Here is a 6,890-nt window from a genome sequence, read left to right as displayed (position 1 = left end):
GATGGTCGCTGTGCTTGGTACTCAAAAAATAATAAAATCATTTTTCCGAACCAAGGAAGTGTGCACCAGGTGGTGATGAGATCTGCACCCTATTCCTGGCCACCTTATCCCAATCACTGCTCCCTCCCTCTTTCTCCCATAGCTGCCTGAGCACAGCCTTGTCCTCTCTTCTGCTCCTAACATCACAGCCTAGTGCTGTAAAAATGATATCATCCTAATCCAAGCACAGTTGGAAGTCTCAAATATTCCCATTTCCGACAGATTAGTTCCAAAACTTGTTTGTTTTAACATACAAGTGTGTAAGTTATTATTTGAGGTGGTGTCACCTTGGAAATAGAAAGAGTATCTGGTAATATTTGGAAAGGTGCCATCGCATCTTGGTGTTAAATCTTTTCGAGAGAATTATACTGCAAAGTTATCTCTTTTGGGATGCAGCACTTCAACAACTGCAAGCTTTTTAGAAAGAACACTCTAGGAATTAAATAAAAAACCAAGCCAAATACAAAAACCAGTAGCTGTCCACCTACCAAAGAACCAAAAGAATCCAAAAACTCAAACCAAAGCAAAACAAAAAAACCCCACCAAAACAAAACAAAAGCCTAGAAAAAAAAATCTGAAAATACGTTTAGTTAAGGTCTTTGAGGAGCTGCCAAGCTTATTTACTTCAGGTAAAAGCTCAAGACCACTGGATATTTGTACAACTCCTGCACTTACTGCTCTGTAATTGCCTTCCATAGGAAACTAATGAACAAAACACTGTTTGGAAGTGGGAGTCAAACGTTTAAGCAAATTCAGATGTGTGTGGTAGGAGGAACTGGCCAATAAGACATATCTGAGAAGTTTATACTGTACCTTGCCCCTGAAAAAGTCTCACACCCTGGCTTGGTGTGAGACCACAGCCCAGTACAGCTCTTCAGGTCTGTGCTTCCTGTCCAACATATGGATTAGATTCACTGATGTTAGCAAGGCTTTCCACATTTTAAACTGAGGTACGTGTCCAAATATTTTTCTTTTGGGTCCAACACATCATTCCGCATTCCTAAGGTTATATAGAACATTCCCTACAAAAAGCACCAAAAAGGAAAAATGAATTCCTTCCTCAGCACCCCTCTTCCTCTGAGCCAGCGAGGCTCCTCGTGCAGGGCTCTCTGGGTGAACAACAGGCTTTAGAGTGTTTTAGGGTGGCATTTCCAGTAACTTTTGATCCAGTTCTATCTCTACATCAGGCAGACTGATGGTAATAACAATTGACAAGTCCATATGGCAATATTTACCAAAAATATCAACAAATCTGCTGTCTTCTTGATGCTTTGGAAAGCAAGGCTTTGTCTTTCTTAATCCTTACTACTCTATTCTAGCGCAAGGCCTTTCTTGCTTTTGGAAGAGCCAAAGGAGATGAAGTTACATCAAAAATTCCTTGAGAGTAAGAAAGCAGAGATGGAGCAACATATTTCCCTCTTTGTGATCAAGGTGAGCAGAAATGCTTAAACATATTTTCCAGTGATATACAATTTGAATTATGCTAAGTGAATCTGTTGCCCAAAACAGGAGAGATGGGAAACCACAACTCTGGTCTGCTCTTTTCTTTCTCACAGCAGTGCTGGCATGAAGGCCCCCCTGAACACCTCCTCCTTTTTGCATCGAGGCTTTCCCTCACGCCACACAACTACCGGATGTTTTTCACCCTTGTGGTTGTGTGTCGTTAAAATGACAAACATTAAAAGCTGTGTGTTAAATACTTTTCTTAAGTGAGCTCACACTGGAGGCCAGTGGAGACGGATGCTAGAGTAGCTCCCTCTAGCCAAAATTACAGCACTGAGTATTCTCAAGTCACTGTAAATGCCAGCAAACTCTGACATGAGGCATTAGAGGAAGGTAATGAAAACAATTAGTTATTTAGCACAACGGCATTAAATGTGGTTTAGATTAAGATCTCGCCTCTTCTCAGCATCAGAAGAGATGCCCAAATCACCTAGAGCAGGATCTTTCTGACAAAACTCAGGTCCATTTTATTAATGAGAAGTGCTTTAACCTGAGGAACACATTGGACAGCACCAACTGTTACCATGGAGTGGAAAAAGCAGCTGAGACTGAGGATGAGTGGCTGCTGTAGCCTTTCCTTTGAGTCCTCCCTGCTGAGCACGGGCCCTCCCCTTACATCTGAGACTGATGTAGGAAAGTGGCTTCTCTGTCCTACGGCCCTGCTTTGCCTCAGTGTGAGAGCCTCTCCCACCAGTTATTCCCTGTCTGCTGCCAGTGGCCGCTGGTGGAGGGCAGCAGTGGCACCTGAGCAGGGCTGTGCTCTGAGCTGGTTTCTCAGAGACAGCTGTGCTATGCTGTCCTCAGCCCCCAGCTCCACTGGAGTGTCCTCTCTAGTTTTGATTTACACTGTTCTGTACCTTTCAGGTTACAAACCCACACCAAATCAAATCAAAAGCCAGCTGAAGTGCAGGTAAGGGCAGTGCAGCAAACAGCACATCAGTGTCTGTGACAGACTTCATGTACTGTCTGGAAAAGAGCTTGGGTTGTTGGCACATTTGTGTATTTGGCACAGCCTAAATGTTACAGAGTGACACAAAATTACAGCACTAAATGCCCTATTTGTATGCTGGTTTAAAACTGTTGATTCGCATTGGTGTCGTCAATGCAAGAGCAGCAGCAGCAGCAGAGCAGCTTGCAATAGAGGGCAGTGTCTCTGTGCTAATGCCTTGTCAGCTCCCTTATCACCAAGACAGCAGGACTCCAGTGGTGAATGTACTTCGCAATCTCAAATGATAACCACTCTGTCTTGTTGGAAGGAGGAAAAAATAATCGGTATTATGTGTTTATTTAATTTCTGTTTTTCATTAAAGATCACCTCATTCACTACTGAAATGAGGGCATATCCAAAGGAAACTTGGCAAGCATTCTGCTGACTCTAGTACCACTACCTACTTTTAGGATTAGCCATGAATAAAATTATTCTTGTCAGCTCTAGTAAAAAGCAGATTCGTGTGGATAAGTTTTGCAGACCTTTTCCTTTCTCCCCATCTATAATCCAAAAACCCGACATTTTTCATTAAAGTTTTCCTGAAACCCTTTGGCAGTCTGAGACATACCTGCAGCACCCAGGAGCAGAGCAAGTACTTTCTGCTTCAACAGACCCAGATCGATAAATTACAGTCTGAAAAAGCAATGTTAAAGAACAGATTAAGTACTAAGTACTTCAGATAGTCAAGACTACTTAGAAATTTAATTTTCTGATTAAAAATAAATATAATCCATCAGATCATAGAGAAGGGGAAAGAAACCCAACCCCAAATATCCTGCAGAAAATAGACTGAGATTGTCTGGGTCAGTAGCTGTGAGCAGTGCCAGCTCAGATTCAGTACACTAGTTTATAGACTTTACTATTGCATCAGGCTTTACCTGAAGCTTTTCAGAGCAGCTGCCTAAATAAGTGTGCAGCACTAAGGAATTCCAAATCACTTAGGAAGGTCAGCATTTCAGTTTGGAGACACTACAAATTACTGAAAAAAAGGCTACTGAGAAAACACCACTGACAAAACCAAAATTAACCTTTTCTTTTTGCATCCTTTAATACTTAGTGTTCAATTAAAATCTAGAGTAAATGTGAACTCAAGAAATAGTGACTTATCCCTGTAAAGTTTAATGTGCAGACCTAATTCTTATCATAAAGCTTTGTATGGAGAAAGAACATGAAATGCAGACAGATACTTGTCTCAGCCTTTCAATTTGGTGAGTAAAATACATTAAACACTTGGGTGAAGAGAGGGGTGATCTAGCAGGCAAAGCAGGGCATTAAAGAAATGGTGAATTTAAGTCCAAAGACAGTAGCTTACACCACACCAGCAGTTTTGAAGCCAGGGGCTTAGGCTGGAAGTTATTTGAAATCCCTGCTGAGTGCTTCAGCTACTGCATCATGGGCTGAATTCAGTGGAGACAATATCAGGTGCTCTCAACATGCAGGGGCCAACTCTGTCACGCTCTGAAAGGATGCAGACTTGGACTGGAGTGCACAGCTGGGGAGAGGCGCAATCATTTAATCTGTATTAACTTGAGCGTTAATAATCATGTTGCTGAAATAGCAGATGCAAAGAACAAACTCCAAAGACAACTGAGGTGAGATTCACTGAAAGTTGGCCACTGGATTTTATCTTATAATACCCAAAGGGCATAGGAATGTTCTGTAGCACTTACATGCTTCCTGAAAAAGCACCTCCTCACAAGATACACCTGTATTCCCTTCCCTGGAACTGCCTGTGGCTCACAGCCAGCCTGAGAGGAGCCTGCTCACAGATAGATGTCAGGGTTTTACAAGGAACCTCGCAGCATCTGCCCAGAATCACACACTGGTTATGCTCATTTGCAACTTACACGTTTAAAGTGGAGAAATGTATCTAGAAGGTATTTTTTTTTTCTATTTTACATGAATTGATAATACTGCCTGGCCATTTCCTGATGTAGAAATGGTACCTTTTTTTTTCTTTTTTTTTTTTTTCCTCTTAAACAGTGAACAAACTTTGGAAGGTTGGCAAATAAAGAGGCCCACAAAGAGCAACTTTATCTGTTTAAGAGGAAGAAGATAACTAAGCTTTTGCACATTTATTTAGCAGCAGCCAGGGAAGAGCCCTAAATAAACTAAAATTTAGAAGTATTTACATACAGAATATCATTAGTCTATGACTAATGGAACTTCACACCTAAGTTCCAAGTTTTCCTTGCCTTTTGACAAATACACTTCCTCATCTTTAGTCTGAATGCTGGTCTGGTTCTGGTCAGAAACAGTCTGATATTTCAAAGTGGGTCACATTGAACTCTTCAAACATTTGTTTTGCCCTTGTCTTCCTATTATACAAAGCAGAAATGGCACAGAAGAAGTCAGACCTGTATTAATCTCTGTCTGTACTGCCTCTGCAATAAGTTTTCACTAAAATAAGTAATGTGTTGGAAGTTTATTAATTGAATTTTGAAACATACATTCTGAAGTTAACCTGAAGTTAACCTTTGTGCTGACAGATAAAATTTTGTTAAGCAGCAAGACTCATCTGCTACTTTCATGCAGTTCCACTTAAAGTTCTATAAGTTTTTCATTAAGATTCTTTCTCTTACAGAGCAGCCTCACGTTCACTCATTTTTTCAATGCACATTTGGAAACAATAGTTTTCCTGCAATTCTGTTTGTCATAAGTAGTTTAAGATGTTTTCAGTTTATTTTTAGGGACTCTTAGGAAAGTTCAAATAACCAGCTAAATATGTGTAAGCTCACACATAAATACATTTTTTTCCCCTCCCCTCTCTACAAAGCACAAAAGATGTAGGTTTTTTGTGTACTTTAGCTTTTATATGATCTGGCCAGCTATAGCACTTTATGCCTGAATTAGCTATCCATCTAAGTTTCTCATGCATTTAAATGTATGAACATTTGCATCACATTTTCCATTGGTGTTTTCTATTGTTTTTAAGTGCCCCTTTATAAAATAATTTCTGGCAGGAGGGAGCACAAGTGCATTGTGAGATATTGACACACAAGCAGGAATTTTGTCATGGAGTCCAGCTGACAACTGGATTATAATGGAAATACCAGTAGCTATATCCCTATCCTGTTACATCATTAAATAGCAATAATCAACTACCTGGAGAAACTTGAGTATTTGTATTTGTGTAAAGAATAATTTGTTTGTATAATATACGTGGCTCAAACACATCGAAGAAGAATGAAGTCTCTTGAGGCTGTTTCTGCTGAGTTACTGGTTAGCACATACATAGCAGACACACTTTGCCCCTCACAAACTTCACAGTAATGGAGTTACATCAGAATTACAAAATGCTAGAGTGGAAGCAAACAGCTTGTGCTGGGGAGGAGGAATTCAGGCTGGTCAGCACTGTCAAAATAAAAGGACAATGCAATAGGTTCACTGAGCAAAAACAGTGCTGGGTAAGCTCTGGGTGAAGTTACATGGTAGAAGTCCTGGTAATTCTCTTGCTCCTGACTGTACATCAGAGGAACAAGAGCAAGCAGAAGGCAAGCATCAGCAAGCATCCTGGAGCTCCCTTTCTTCTTTCTCCAGTCCATAATAATTGGAGAAAGAAGCATTGCTATGGTTGCTTCAATAGAACAGCCATTGGCTCAGTTCTGAAATTCTACCACAGTTCTGTCCTTCCACTGGGAAGTGGCTGTAGTCAAGGCAGCTACTCCAGTTCCTGTTCCCCTCTCCTCCAATAGCAATTAGACAAAGGGTGCTGCAAGTTCAGGTCTTGTATTTGAAAAATATCAATCCTTCAAAGGCTGTTCTTGCACTGAGTTCTCAAGCAATGAATGCCACTCACAGACATCCTTCTTTCTGACAAATTATTTTCCTAGCTAAGCAGGCTAGCTCCATAAAATGAGAGGAAAATAAACATAGTAATGATTTGCTATCTTGGAAGCAAAAAAGCCTGCTATTTTAGTGAGGTGTGGAGCCCATTTTGGAATGAAAAATATTTTTCTGATTTGTGAAACAGCAAAATCTTTTCCAGATCAAAAAAATCCAACCAAAACCCAACCCTAAAACAACATACTGGGACCCTCCTGCAACCATTTGTTTCTAAAATCAATACCTTGAAAAAGGAAAGAACAAAAAACTACATAAAAGAGTAAACAGTGTGAATATGGTGCTGATCTAAAAATTATCTCATGTTGAAATGGCACATTTTCTTCTGTTTATATCCCTTGCACATAAAAGTCTATGAACAATTTATCTTACTTGATTCTGGGCTTAATCTAGGTCATAACAATGTGAGGTCCATCCAGAATTTGGATAGTGGAACTTTGGAGGTGCTGGAGGCAGAAGCCTGGAAGCCCTGGTGAGGTTATTTGGCAAGGGTTAGGTCACAAAGCCCAGAAGGCAG

Source organism: Motacilla alba, chromosome 14 (assembly GCF_015832195.1).
Source record: "Motacilla alba alba isolate MOTALB_02 chromosome 14, Motacilla_alba_V1.0_pri, whole genome shotgun sequence".
Taxonomy (NCBI): Eukaryota; Metazoa; Chordata; class Aves; order Passeriformes; family Motacillidae; genus Motacilla; species Motacilla alba.
This window is presented reverse-complemented; position numbering follows the sequence as displayed.